General features: G+C 46.7%; 1 protein-coding gene across 4 annotated transcripts in view; it reads left to right on the forward strand.

Moving 5' to 3' along the window:
* The first annotated feature begins 245 nt into the window (after positions 1–245).
* The window catches only part of sulf2a (sulfatase 2a), a 35737-nt gene continuing 22283 nt past the window's right edge, over positions 246–13699 (forward strand). For 2 of the 4 annotated variants that reach the window (XM_047583796.1, XM_047583797.1), the window contains exon 1: positions 246–606. The gene's annotated coding sequence lies outside the window, so the exon portion shown is untranslated. Of the gene's footprint in view, positions 607–7601; positions 7672–13699 lie in introns of all 4 variants that reach the window. The other 2 variants (XM_047583795.1, XM_047583794.1) reach the window with 2 other exon arrangements.

The following is a 13699-nucleotide window of genomic DNA, read 5'->3' on the forward strand; positions in this document are numbered from 1 at the left end:
CTCCTCTGTGTGCCTCTGCTTTTATGAGACTGTGAATAGGTGAAGCTCACAGGCTCCAACAGATGGCCGGAGCTGCCCTGGTTCACTGTCTTGCGCGCACACACACACACACACACATGCACACAAACGCTACTTTCCTGTGAATGAGAGCCGAGAAAGGAGTGAGAGGAAGAGGCAGAGGAAAATGTGACAAGGAGAAAGAGAAGGAACAGGAAGCAACACAGGACGAGAAAGGCTAAAACTAATGGAAACAGCGACGAACAACATGCAGGATGGAGGATGGAAAAGGAGAAGGAGCGCTCGGATAACAGCGAGAACACGCTAAAAAAAAAAAAAAGAGGTGGACAAAAACCCTGCTGAAAAACCAAGTCAAGGCAAAATTGAATTGTAGATTGAGGGAGCCTCGCTCCTCCCTCGTTCCCTCCCTCTTTTATTTATCTCATGTGAAGCCACGCCTCCCTCCTTTCACTTGTCAGTGCATCTATAACAGTGAGCTGTCTGCACCGGGCTGTGTGGGGGGTGAGAAGAGCTCCTCACTCTGCCAGCACAGCGGACCAGATCTGAGCGGACCAGACGGGACTGGATGCTACCGGACTGGCCAAACAGGTGTGTGGATTTGTGTTTGTGCGTGTTTTTTGTCATAGATGACAGAGAGCAGCGTGTCTGCGCCTCGGTATGCGATTGCTTGTTCCTCCACAGGACTTGTTTCCAGAGTGGTGTGTCTTGAAGGTACGGGAGCTGGAGCTTTGCCCTAGTTTACACTTGAACGCTCTGATCCATTCAGTTCGCCTCTGAGATTTATGCACGACTCGCTAACGGCACTGCTCATCGGGGTAAGAGAGATGAGACCTCTTGTTCATCGGATGCAGTGGAGTATCTGGCTGTGAGTCAGAGCAGCTTGGAGACAAACCGCCTCTTTATTCAGTGGAACAAGTTGGTTGTTTTAGGGCTGGAAGTTGTCAACATGTGCTGTGTCCCTACGAACTGCCTTGCAAGTGATTCTCACGTTTTCACATATCTCATAGTGTGCCACCGAAAGATTAGTGGCTACCGCATCAAAGCTATGTTGAGAATTTGTAAGCATCCACTTTATCCAGTGAACAGTTCTTCGCTCTGTCTTGGTGTTTTATTAAATTTGTGACTAGTTCTTTGTCCTCCTGTTTCACAGTCTGCAGAAAAACTGAGCATTTATTGTGTCGACGTTGCTCTGTATTTACTCAAATACGATCCCGTCTGGTGGTGAATAGTGTGTGGGCGTTTAAAATCAGAGCAACAAACAGACTTTTTCCAAAGGAGGCAGGATGCGAGCAGTTTTTGGATGGTTTAACTTGTGGCTGCCTTTGTTGAGAAACTGATGAGGTTCCAACCACTCAGCATTCATTCAAGAGTCGCCATTTCAACAGTTGCTGCCGCTGCCTCTCCTATAGGAAAGCGCGTGGCTTTAGCCGCCGAGTTCCCAGTAAATGTACTCACTATCAGTGTTTTGTCAATAAGTTTATGGGTCAAAAGGCTGTGTCATCCCCAAGTGGTGCCAGTTAAGCTCAGTGGACCGGAGGAGGGGGAGGAGGAGGAGGAGGAGGAGGGAGGGGTTCAGCACTGACCTAGAGGCTGAAATATTTATGACCGAGGCAGCTGAACATCCTGCGCTGTTTGTGGCGATACGGGTGGACGGGTGAATGTATGCTAGGATGGATGGATGGATGGATGGATGGATGGATGGATGGATGGATGGATGGATGGATGGATGGATGGATGGATGGATGGATGGATGGATGGATGGATGGATGGATGATGGATGGATGGATGGTTGACTGGATGGATGGATGGATGGATGGAAAGTAAAGACGCTTCAGAGATCTGTTCTTTAAGCATTCATTATTTATCACTACGCACTCTGCCATGGAAGCGCTAACCCCCACATCAACTGGCCTCTTTTCTCACTGAGATGCTCGTGGACTCAAGGAAGATGCTCCTGCTTAGTCTACCTGTCAGCTAGTCCCCAGGCATGTTAAGACCGCGGCTGCACGCTACACGAAAACACGCACGCACGCTCAAACGAACGCACCCAGACGCGTTCTTTGTTCATGGTTACGTTTCCACACAGCAATCAGCAATTGCACGGTAACAGCTGGTGACATAACAGCTTATTTGCTGACATTTGATTGTTGCACTCGCGCCGCATAAGTCTGTGCCCGCGCACAAGCAGCGCAAACACACGCACAGCAGCCGGTTAAACATCAGCCATTTTCTCGTTCCGTTCCGTTTTCTCATTCTTGTTTTCCTACATCAGTTGTTCACACACTCTTTTCTAAAAGACGCACAAACAAACACACACAATCGGTGTGTGTGTGTGCGCGCGCAACTGACGACCTTGAGACCTGTTGATGTTGTTTGCAGCCGCCGTGTTGTGAATACATAAGAGGCCATGTGGGACTCCCGGTGAAAATGGGGCGTCTGACATGCCATTTGTAAAAACGGCTCGAAAATGTGCAGGAGGGCTGGCGATGCAGTCGAGAGGAGACACCGGCATGAATATGTATTGTATGCTAATGCTACGCTGTGGCTGTTGACTCAAGCTGTTGATGAAAAGCGGAGGACATGTCCCCCCCCCCGTCTCCGCTCTCGGGAGGAAGTCCTATTGACAAACTCATTGTCAGCGCGGCTTCGTCTCGGGCCGCGGGGGCAGCGCGGTGACAGGTGGCAGATATCAGTGACAGCGGCCAAGGTGACACTGCTGGACGGTCTCTGCGGGCCCGGAGGCGGCTGGAGCTGCGCCGGTGTCTGCTCGTTTTACCGCCGCCTTGACCTTTTGTGGCTAGACGGTGTGAGGTTAGATTAGAGCGTCCTAAAAGCAAAGTGCCACCCATTAGCTTCATCCAGCCCTGTTAGATCCACGACTTCCTCCACCTGCTCCACTTCCTGTCCTAAAAACACGTTCTATCCCTTCCATAGTTCAACCCGTTGGAACATTTCCAACACATTTTTTTATGAACTTGATTATTTTTAACCGCTTCACTAGAAAGAGGCAGAATAATGGGGTGAAAACACCGACACATACATACAGTGAACGGCATCATGCCGAGGTGAGATGAGGCAGTGAAACGTCATGCTACATGGGAGTTATTGGGGCTTCATGAATTATCTAATAGTGCTGCATGAGTGTGTTACATTCACATACGAAGATACTAATTCACATTTTATTCAGTAGAAATCTCAGCTTGGAAACGTAGCACGAGCTTCATTACTCATTCACTTAGACTCAAAGCTGCTATGGAATATACCGAGCATAGCCCGACAGCACTCACGTGAGCCCCTGTTCATCTGTATGTATGAGTTGCTGTTAAGAGGCCCTGCAGTGAAGCAGCTTCGGCTTCAGTGCGTAAATCTCGGCGCTTGTGCTCCTCTCAGCTCTGGCGGTGGAGGCAGAGGGGCTCTTTGACCACACCTCGCAAAACGCTCCTCGCTGAACGCTGTGTAGCGACCGGAGAGCACGGCTGATAGGAGCACATAAGGAGAAAATACATCGCTGGGTGTCTGCGTGTGTGATTCTTTTTATGCGTTTGGGCCTGTGTCATATCAGATCGCTGTGCTCAGCGTGTGGACTTGTGATTCCCAATGTTCATGTGTGGACAGCCATTCGACTGCCGTGCACGAGTGCAATCAGATTTCAATCTCCTTCCCTCTATATGGCTGAGCTGCTGCGGCGGAGGTGCCCCACGGGGAAATGTAATTATACCCTGCTGGCCACCGAGTACGGGCTTCACTGCCCTATCTGTCTCTGGAGAGACAGCGGCTGGAGGCCCCTTCTCACTTGCAATATCAAACCTCGGAGATGTCACTAAAGCCCTGCTATATCTCTGAATTTCGCTCCAATCTCCTCCTCTAATCAGGTTTTAGATCCCGGGGTTATCAGTGGCCTTTTGCTACAGTTTTGTTACGCTCGTGAATAATTTATGACAGTATTAACTGTGGTTGCTAAGAGCAGTGATTGGGAGATTTGTGCACCACGGCCAAAGGCTGACTCCAATTTAAGTCAGTTTTTCGGGCAACAATGTTTTTTAATCTGATAAGCGAAATGCAGTTATTGCCGCGATTACTTTCATCTGTTTTCTCCACCTCAGTCCCTCGCATATGAATCGGAAGAGCTTCATATTGATCAGTCTGTTTTATATTCCTCTCATCTGTCTGCATTTGTATCTTTTATGACCGTGCCTCCTCCGGTGCCGTGTTTCGACTTCGCTCTGAGGTGTGTGCTGAGATGGCGTCCATTAGTAAGGCAAAACAAACAGACACACCCCACTCTCTTGAATTTAGGCAAACAATCAATGAGAACACTCGGATAACAGTGGTCTAAGTGGCCCATTGATGTTGCAATTAAATGAATGCAGGATGCAGCGGTGATGCTACGACATGACCTAGGCCGACTCGGATATTTTAGGCGCTATTTTGAAACCCGTACGTACAAGATGCCATCTCCCGGCGTATTCTGACATGTTCAGGCTTTAAAAGAAAAGAAGGAATTTAGAGTAAATAAAAAGAGAACACTGTCTGGATGTGAAAACAGGGACAATGAGTTTAGCAGCGGGGAGAACGCTGGATGCGACTGCCAAGTTGAAAATGTTACCCTGAAAATCTGAGTGTGTCACCCATTTCATCATGCCGTACCTAGTCATGGTAACTTACTACAAATGCCGCAGCACCCGAGCACTTCTGTCTTCTTCATTTACCTGATTAGCTACACCCCGACTCTACTTTAATCTTCATTTCTGTGCCTGTCATCCTCTCTCCATCTTTGTGTTTAGCCTGGTCACAACTGCAGCTACCCACCGCGCACCCCTCCCTCACGCGTCTCCCTCAGGGTGTAGTAGGCATTGTTGTGCCTAATAAGGTTTATGGAATTACAGATCTCTGAAATTGGATTTTCTCACTCCACCAAAGCGTTGGGATTACTGGTTTAAAGCCGGGTGCACCGGGCCACAGCTGACCTGTGGCTGAACCGTTTCTTATTCCTAACTGCGACCCTCAATGCGGGCAAACCAGGAGACTGACATGCCATCAGTCGTGGAGTGAGACAAACACACATTTTGATTCTTTCTGTTTCTGTACGTACCTATTGATTCAGGCAGCTTTTTGGCTCCTGTGTTCAGATTTTTAGTTCTCTCATGTCGACCACTCTCACCCATACACGCTCCTCCTCTGTCTGTCCTCCAACTTTGACTGTGTTTGATCTAATTCTCATGTAATGAATCTTTTGATCTTCCCCGCCTGACACCCAGACACATCCCAGATTTCTACACCCAAAGTAGCTCGATTCGTTCTAATCCTTAAAATCTGGCTGCTGGTGAAGCGATTGATTCCCAGTGATGTACAAAGATTTGCACTGTCTACCTCAGGCTTTTGTTGAAAGAGCTGTGGGATTTCTCCACTAACCTTGACCCCCACTCCTCCAAAAAAAAGCTACTCCATAGCAAATCTAGATCAATGGCTTCTTTATTGTCCCGGTGTGATTGAGCATTAACTACAGCTCGAGTGGCGGACCCCTGAGAAACGAAGTGAGAAAGCACCAGAGACACCAAAGTGAATGCAACATTGAGATGTTGGCAGGAAGGTAGTATTCATTAGGAAGGGGTGGCTTAGTGAACTCTTAATTGGAGAAGAGACAGGACTGGGGATAAGGGATCAATAGAGGCAGAGCCATGGTTTCAGCCCGCTGAAATCTATCAGCCTTCGCTCCAGAATCAAAGAAAACATGGCCTCGGGCTCCCACTTATTTACCCTAGTAGTCAAACTTCATCAGGATTAACCTGAGCAGGCAGCTCATTCCAGCTTATCAGAGTCAAAAGAGTGGCCTTCCTTTTGCGTATTTGTTAACGTGGGCTTCTGACTTTTTTTTTTTCCCTAGGAAACGTCTTTATAAAACTGACAAGAGCAGGAGATTATTGTAACTAATAAAAGGAAGGGAATATTAAGCGAACCCGTGGCGTATTTTTACCCCTCCGCCAAAAATAGTCACTTTCTGCTCTCCTCATCTTGCTCTTTGTCTGGGTAATAGCCATCTTTCTGCCCCGTCACTTTTTGATGTATCATCCCCTTATTCACATCAAGGACAAGGCCAGGTGTCGCATTTTCTCTCAGCTGCCACGCTTGTCACACGGCCTCGTCATCCGCGGCCTGCTCCGATCCCCTCCCTTCCTCTTCTCCCCGTCTCTGCTTATTTATATGAAATCTGTCACACCTTTATTTTAGCCGGAGACAATGAAAGTAAATCAGTTTTGCCGTCTGCAGTCTGCGGCGTCTGCCGAAAAGCCGCGCATTTATGTGGATGTCACCGATGGCCAAATAAAATCCTCTTCAAATAAAACGATGCCCGCGCTTTTTTCGTGTTCCTGTCACACAACTGAACTTCCCGCTCCTCGTCGTGTCCCTGGCTTTAAGCGTCTCTGTCAGTTACGTGTTGAGCCATCAACGAATATACTACGGAGTGCATGGAAAGCTTTCACAGTGATGCCGTGCTTTCGTATTGCTCCAGTTGGACAGACGGACAGATAGACGAGCACAGGTGTCCAGACTCACTCCTCTTTGATGCCCATGAGTGCCTGGTAGCGCTGGCGCGGGCGGAAAGCAGCTGGGGTCAGAGACGTGCCTTGGCAGCGAGATGACAGTGGGCTTATAACGCTCCCCGGTGTATTCTTAGCCATGCGGCACATACCAAACGAGTGGCAGCGCGCGCATCGCCGCCATCCATCACCGCCGTTTGTGCGCACAAACGCTTCACAATAGACTGGAAAGAGATTAAGGTCTAGATTTCACGGTGCGGTTATAGAGATGTCAGAGTTGCTTGGGCTCAAATGTTTACACGCTGGACACTGACACCTGTCCAATCAGAATCAGACACATGTCTGACTCCTGTCCACATGTCTTCCCTGGGCAGACACGGAGCAGGAATTGTGGCACTTGGAGACGTGGAGATAGTGTTAGACAGCGGCTTGATGGAAAGAACTTAAACTAATGTAAGGGTCTGACTGCCTTAGAGTAAGCAGCACTTACAAAATATTAGAAGCAGAAGCGGATTATTATTATCACTAATGCTAAAAATGTCCTAGAGGGTAATTATGTTAAAATTAAGACCATTTGTACTCTCCGTTTCTGGCACAGGTCTAATTAAACCACCTCCTGAACTGCTGCCCGTCTCCTCAGGCGTCACAGCGTCAACCGTAGATTTTATCGGTCGTGAATGTCGTGTGGACCGAAGTGACGTGCGTGCTTGTTTGTCTTCGTATCCCGCGGCGCGTCGCAGTGTCGAGGTCTAAAACAGATGTGCGCGCCCATCCTGGAGGGGTACGCGTGAGGAGGGAGGAACGGTGGCTGGGAGCGGCATCTGGACTCGGAATAGTTTCCAGCATCTGTTGGGGAGGACGGAGACAAAGTAGGCCCGGGTAAAGCGCGGTGCGCGATTCATAATTAAAAAAGATTATGGAAAAACAAACAAACAAGCTGGAATGGAAAAGATACGGCGTGGCGTGGATTTGTTTGAGCTCCTGAGACAAAAGTTGCATATGTTCCAAGCATTCATCCGCTCTGGACTTTGTGTTTGCTTCCAGAACTTGGCAGTCGCAGGCCGATTTCACTGGGAGGGGAGAACGTCAGAGGCAGCTTGTTTAAAAGGAGAAGGTAAGCCTGTTCATCCCTCATGGTCGAAGAGAAACGCTCTCGTTTTGTGGATGCGGGTTCCGTTTTGTCGCTGCAACCACGAGAGCTTTCTCAATTGTCTTTTACGTGCACTTACTCACAGATGTGGGTCACTGTGTGCGAGGCCGTCCGTGTTTCATCACTCAGGCCAAGCTGTGTAATCGCTGTATTTAACTGTGCAAAGTTCACTCCCTCCAGTGCAGGTTTTTGTACCCGCATTTTCACCTCTCTTGCTGGTTCTCTTCCATCCGAGCAGAAATGAGTCAGGTTCTGATTAGTGTCCCTGTTACCATGGAGTCTGATGAGCCCAGAGGAGGTGAAGGCAACGACACGGGGGGCTATAGTTAGTGTTAACACTTGCTGCGGGGGCATAGATTCATAACATCCAAAGCCAACTCGCGCATCAGTCAGTCCAAAAAAATCAAATCACTTCATTTGATCTGCATGAAAGTGATTAGCGCTTTGCTCTGCATAAATAAGTAGATGTTATTGTTGGAGCGGCAGAGGCTGAATTCATGATCAAAGAGACCTGTGGGTGTTGTGGTTGTGCTCCGGCCACAGCAGATGCCCCCTCGGTGGCCATCAGTCCAAGAGGAGAACAGAGAGTCGAAATGAAAGATGCAGATGTGAGGCTGTGGGAAAGAGCTATGAGGATTAATGAGCCAGTTACAAAACTCAGAATTATTAAATCAATAGCTGAAAAATTCACCCCCCGTGGCTTTGAGCTGTAAACTATCTTCATGTCGTTACTAAACAAGCAGCGATAGCGCTGGCAATGTTTTACGCTTTAAATTATTAGTTGGAAGTGCTGCAGCGTTGCTGCTGTCCTGTTGGCTGTTTTCCAGCAACATGCGTCTGGTGCTTCTGTGATCAGAGTCATCCTGTGTGAACAGTTGGGTAGCAGCAGAAGAAGCTGCTCTCAGCACATGTGGGCATATTATGTGCACAGCTGTGCAGAGCTGATTCATTACCACTTGCGAAAACATCAGTACGTGGGGCTCTAATCAGGTCTCCTTTTTTCGGAACAAACGACTCGCTGTAAAGAGCTCCTCATGTAGCCGTCGTAGTTATTTTATGGAGAAAATACACCTCGCCGTGAGCACTTTATTGACCGAGCATTTGAGGGAGCTGAACTTTGATGTTCCTTCTTGTCTTCTTGACACTAGCGAGAGCAGACAGGTGAATGATGTGTCTTTGGTAAGATATTCTGTTTGAGGACTTATCTCCACTTCAAAACTCCAGCGTGAGGACAGCTTTCACCTCTCTCCTTCGTCCTCCGTTCCTTGCTGGTGGAGGAGGAGGAGGGGGGGCCTTCAGCAGTGTGGGATAAATCTTCATACAAAACTTTTCAAAGCCGGGATCCAACTTCAGACCTCGTCGCTGAAACTCTCTGAAACCACTGTCCATTCAGCAACGGCTCTGGTTGTTTACCAGTTATGTGATATGTCTCCCCCCATTCTTTGCAGCTGGTTGCGTAAGACGCTTTTGATGCCTTGCGAGCGACAAAGGGACATTTCCCTTTAGACTGTGGGGGATTAGCCCGGTGGCTTTTCCTCCTCAGGCAGGTTCTTCACGTACACTGTGGGGTGGGGCACGTGATACGCGCTGCTGGGATCAGAGCATTTTTTTTGTGACCCTCGTTTTCCACATCAGCAAGACAGAAGCTGCCAGCGTGCGTCCGCGCTCCATCCCGCCTTATGCCCACTGATTAAAAGTCAAATATTAAAGCGCTCTGTTGTGAAATCGTCCTAATTGATTCTTTCCGCCGGGTGCACATAGAATGGGGTGACAGCAGGCGATCCTGGGCTTTGTCAACATCGGGCATGCTGCCTGACGGCCAGGACGGCACCCCAATAAAGCTCCCTGTGAGCGTGCCAACCTGCGGCGCCACACACAGTGAGGCCGCTTTGCACTCCGGCCAAGCTTTATAGTAACAGCACAGAGGCAGCTCATTCTTCTTGCTGCGTGTCAGCTCCAGTCGGCTAGCTGGGAAGTCGGCTCTCCATTTGTAAGGAAGTGGCTGGCCGTGGTGAAAGTGTATGCATGTGTGTGCGTGCGCCTACACTTGAAAAAAAACAAAAAAACATCTCCTGTGTCCACTTGCATAACCACTCATCTAACTTAAGAAATCTGGGGCGATGGTGCTGAAGGGAGCATTCATCTGGGTTCTACAAAAGGCCCACTTCTTCTCCTCTGATCCCCAGCCTTCCTGACGTTAAGATAATTGCTTTAATGGATTTTAATCACAGCTGCGTTTAAGCGGGAGCTCGCCAAACACAGGATGACACCAGTGGCCCCATTCAGACCTGGGGGATCCGATCCCAAGTGACGAGCTTTAAGCACAGGTGTGAACACCTTCAGGATGAACTAAGCGATCAGATTGCATTTGGAGCTGGTCTGAGACACATTCCTTTGGTAGTGTCTCATAAAAGAGCTCCACTGCAAGTAATGTTTGTTTATTAGTAATGAGAGGATTTTACAATGTTCCGTGTTTGTAGCTGTTAACCAACCAAATAATAAATAAATCTATGCAAGAATTAACAAATGCAAGTATTTAATATGAGCACACTAGTGTGATTCTGTCATTAAGTAGCGTAACAGCATGTGATTAATTATTGATGTGGTCATTACTGATGTATGAGGAGCATATGTGGCTAAGTATTTCACCAGTGTCTTCATTTACCTTTATTACTGGAGATTAGGGTGCATTGGACAGTGACACAGTCTTCATGATTTGGGCTCTACATGCTGTGGATTTAAAATGAAACGACTGAGATGCAACGGTTAAACAAAAATAGCCTATAAAACGTTAAGGAATAGCAACCATTTTTAATTAAAGTCTCCTCATTTCAGGGGCTCAAAGTGTTTAGTTTTAAATATTGTTGAGAATCTGTCACAGACAATGACCACCTGAAGTCTGGAACCAATGGATGCCACCATTGGTTTTTTGGGGTTTTTTTTTCAGCCTGTTATACTTTCATTGAGATCTCCTTTAACTGCATGTTGTGGATTCACAGCAGCAACTTCCAAATGCAAATGCCACAACCAAGAATCATCTACAGATCTTTTCCCTGCTTAAATGATGAGGGATTAATGAGGGAATAGCCCATGCAGAACAGGAAATTGCTTCTTAGTCAACTGTCCAATTACTTTTGGTCCTTTTGAAATAGAGGCGGCTACATATTAAAGAGTTTTAATCCTTAAATCATTCCTTCAATTTGGTTGTAAATACTCTCAAATCACAGTTGTACTTTAAGCCCACATTGATTATATAACTGTATCTTTAACATGTCTTGGTAAACGGCTAATATAAGAAAACTTGTCAGTGTCCAAATATATGTGGACCTAACTCTATAATATTCTATGCATGTTAATGTGAGGTCTGGACAGGGCCTAGACTACGTCGTCACTGGCTTCTCGGTGAAAAACACAGGACAGCTGGTGGAAATTGTGGTGGAAGTCTTGTATCTCCAGCTCGTAGTGTTTTACACTCTCTTGACTACAATAGGGGATAATTGATTGAATCTCTGCAGCAGTAAAACAGGGTCCCTCTCTCCTCTGTTTGACAATGGCAGCGTAGTGTCGCTGTCCCTCTCTTGTCTGCTTTCCCCGAGAATTTACTGGCAATTTTATGTGCATCATGAATCGACTTTGCTCTTCATTTATTTTTAATGTTTTTATAGCGGATTGTAACAGCGATCTCGGTGCTACACAGCGGTCATTAAATGCAGACATTCGTCCGCGGCTTTTTTTTTTTCTCATGAATCTGATTGACCTTTTTGGCTCGGCGCGATCCACAGTAAAAGGGTTCAGTTGCCTATTAATCCCTCCATGGTTGGAAAAACCGGGTGTATTTCCTGCCTGCTGCTTTGTGTTCCATCTGAGCTGATAGGAAAATGCGACAGGATGATTTGAAGGTGTGTGAGGGGCAAAGGCCGTAGAGCTGACTGACGGTGCAGTAATTACTCTATTAGTGAAACGAGGCCACGCTCTATGCTCTGACACAGCACTAATTACTACACAGGGTTGATGAACTTGATCAGGACCCTGCTAATTTATGTTTAATTGAAGAAAGAAGGAGGAAGCTGAAAAATAAGACGAGAGAGAGAGGGCCGGCTGTTGCCTTCAGGCTTGTGTATGGAACATCTCGAAGAGGACATAGTCAAAACATACGGCTTTTTTTTCACCCCGTGCAAATCCAGCCTTCAGCGTTTGAATAATTTCACGTCACATTTGGGCGCGACCGATTGCCAGCGCTCTCGTGGAACGGTCTGCTTCAGTCGTAAAGGCCACTCGAAAGTAATCACAATGTCCTCCCCTCTGAGTACTGAGTAGGGTTTCACTTCCACCTCCCTTCCCTGCTGCTGATCCCAGGGGGGGGGTCCTGAAGCTGAGTGGGGGTCATGATCGCAACCACGGGGGGGCTGACGGCTGGCTGCCTGTCTGACAGGAGCCTAATGGAGGGCTAATAGGAGACAGTCAAGTCCCCGAGACCACTGCTGTGACCTTGACATGAGCCTGTGGATGCAGGTAAAGAGGAAGAGGAGGGGGTTGGAAGGTGAAGCGCTATTACGGAGGCTGACAGGTGGTTTAAATATCTTACTCTCTCTCACTCTATACACGTTTGCTTGACCTTTACCTCTGTTGTCCAGACAGTCATTCCACAACATGCAACTGCAATGGAAATGACAGGAGCTGGTTTGCTTTCTCTGTCCTGAGTGAGCCGGTTAAGTGCCTACATGTTTAGGTGTCGGACTACGTCAGAAAAAATGTTAAAGTGTGTCCTTGATATTTTTTATTCTTAGATTTTTATCACCTAAACAGAGTTTTATGACTTTACTGACAGATTGACTTCATTGATTAATTAATAACATTTTGTGTCCCCTGTTTCAGTACAACATGATCCGCCTGGCCCCTTTATGGAGTATGTATGTTATTATTACAACAAATACTTTTATTGGCTTTTCATACAGCATGCACATATAATATGATTAATTAGGCCGTAAGCAGCAGTCACAAGGTACATGAAAATAAAGCAACAATAATAACATAAACCTACACATATAAAACAGATAAAATGTATAATAATAATAAAAAATGAAAAAAACAATACAAATTACAGAGATTGTGAGTCAATTAAGTACTAGTCTCAGTCAGGAAGTTTACATGCACGTGAAAAAAACTAATTATTGCCTTAATCCACTTTGACTGGACAACTTAAGTGCATGTTAACACATTACTACAACTAACATTGCATGACGCCGGAACAAAAACATCCAAGAAAGCCGGTTACAGAAGAAGAAGAAGGTAAACAGAGCCAGTAGAAAAACCACCTGAGGGATATTATCAGCCCCATAGTGCACACATTACATGCAAGGTTACAAAAACTGTACTATTGTCCATCTGGTTGTTGTTTGAAATGCCGGTCTGCCTCATGAGCGACTCTTATTTATTATATGATGTCAAACAGGAAGGGGGCTGTATTAACCCACTGACACATATCGCCACCTGGTGTGGAGGAGGAGAGGGACATGTTCCCGTCAGTTATTCGATTTTCTCTCATTCGTTGCATGAAAACTGGGACAAGGATGCCGAATGTCAAATTTCAAGCACACCATAGCTCAGTTAAGCCATGCATGGAGTGTCTCTGGGAATTCCAAGTTAAAGTAGTTCAAAAATGGCTGTCAGACATTGTAAAACCTCTGGGTTGATCGATCTGATTGAATGTAGTTTTAAATGTGCCATTATATCCCAAACCAAGCACCTGCGTGTGTGGGAGGCCTAGAGTATGTACCGTATGTGACTAAAGAAAAGTCCTTAATTATTGACTGAATTAATTAAAAACAGTATGAAGTTTGACCAAGTTAACTTAGCTCTCTCCCACTGCTTATTGACTGGCCACAAAATGAGTCATGGATCCAAGCACATGGAGCCATCGATGAGTTCAGTTCAGTGGATTGTGAAAATCCCCAAAAACAAATAACTATAATTACTTGTGTTCAACAAAATA

Source organism: Mugil cephalus, chromosome 4, assembly GCF_022458985.1.
Source record: "Mugil cephalus isolate CIBA_MC_2020 chromosome 4, CIBA_Mcephalus_1.1, whole genome shotgun sequence".
Classification (NCBI taxonomy): Eukaryota; Metazoa; Chordata; class Actinopteri; order Mugiliformes; family Mugilidae; genus Mugil; species Mugil cephalus.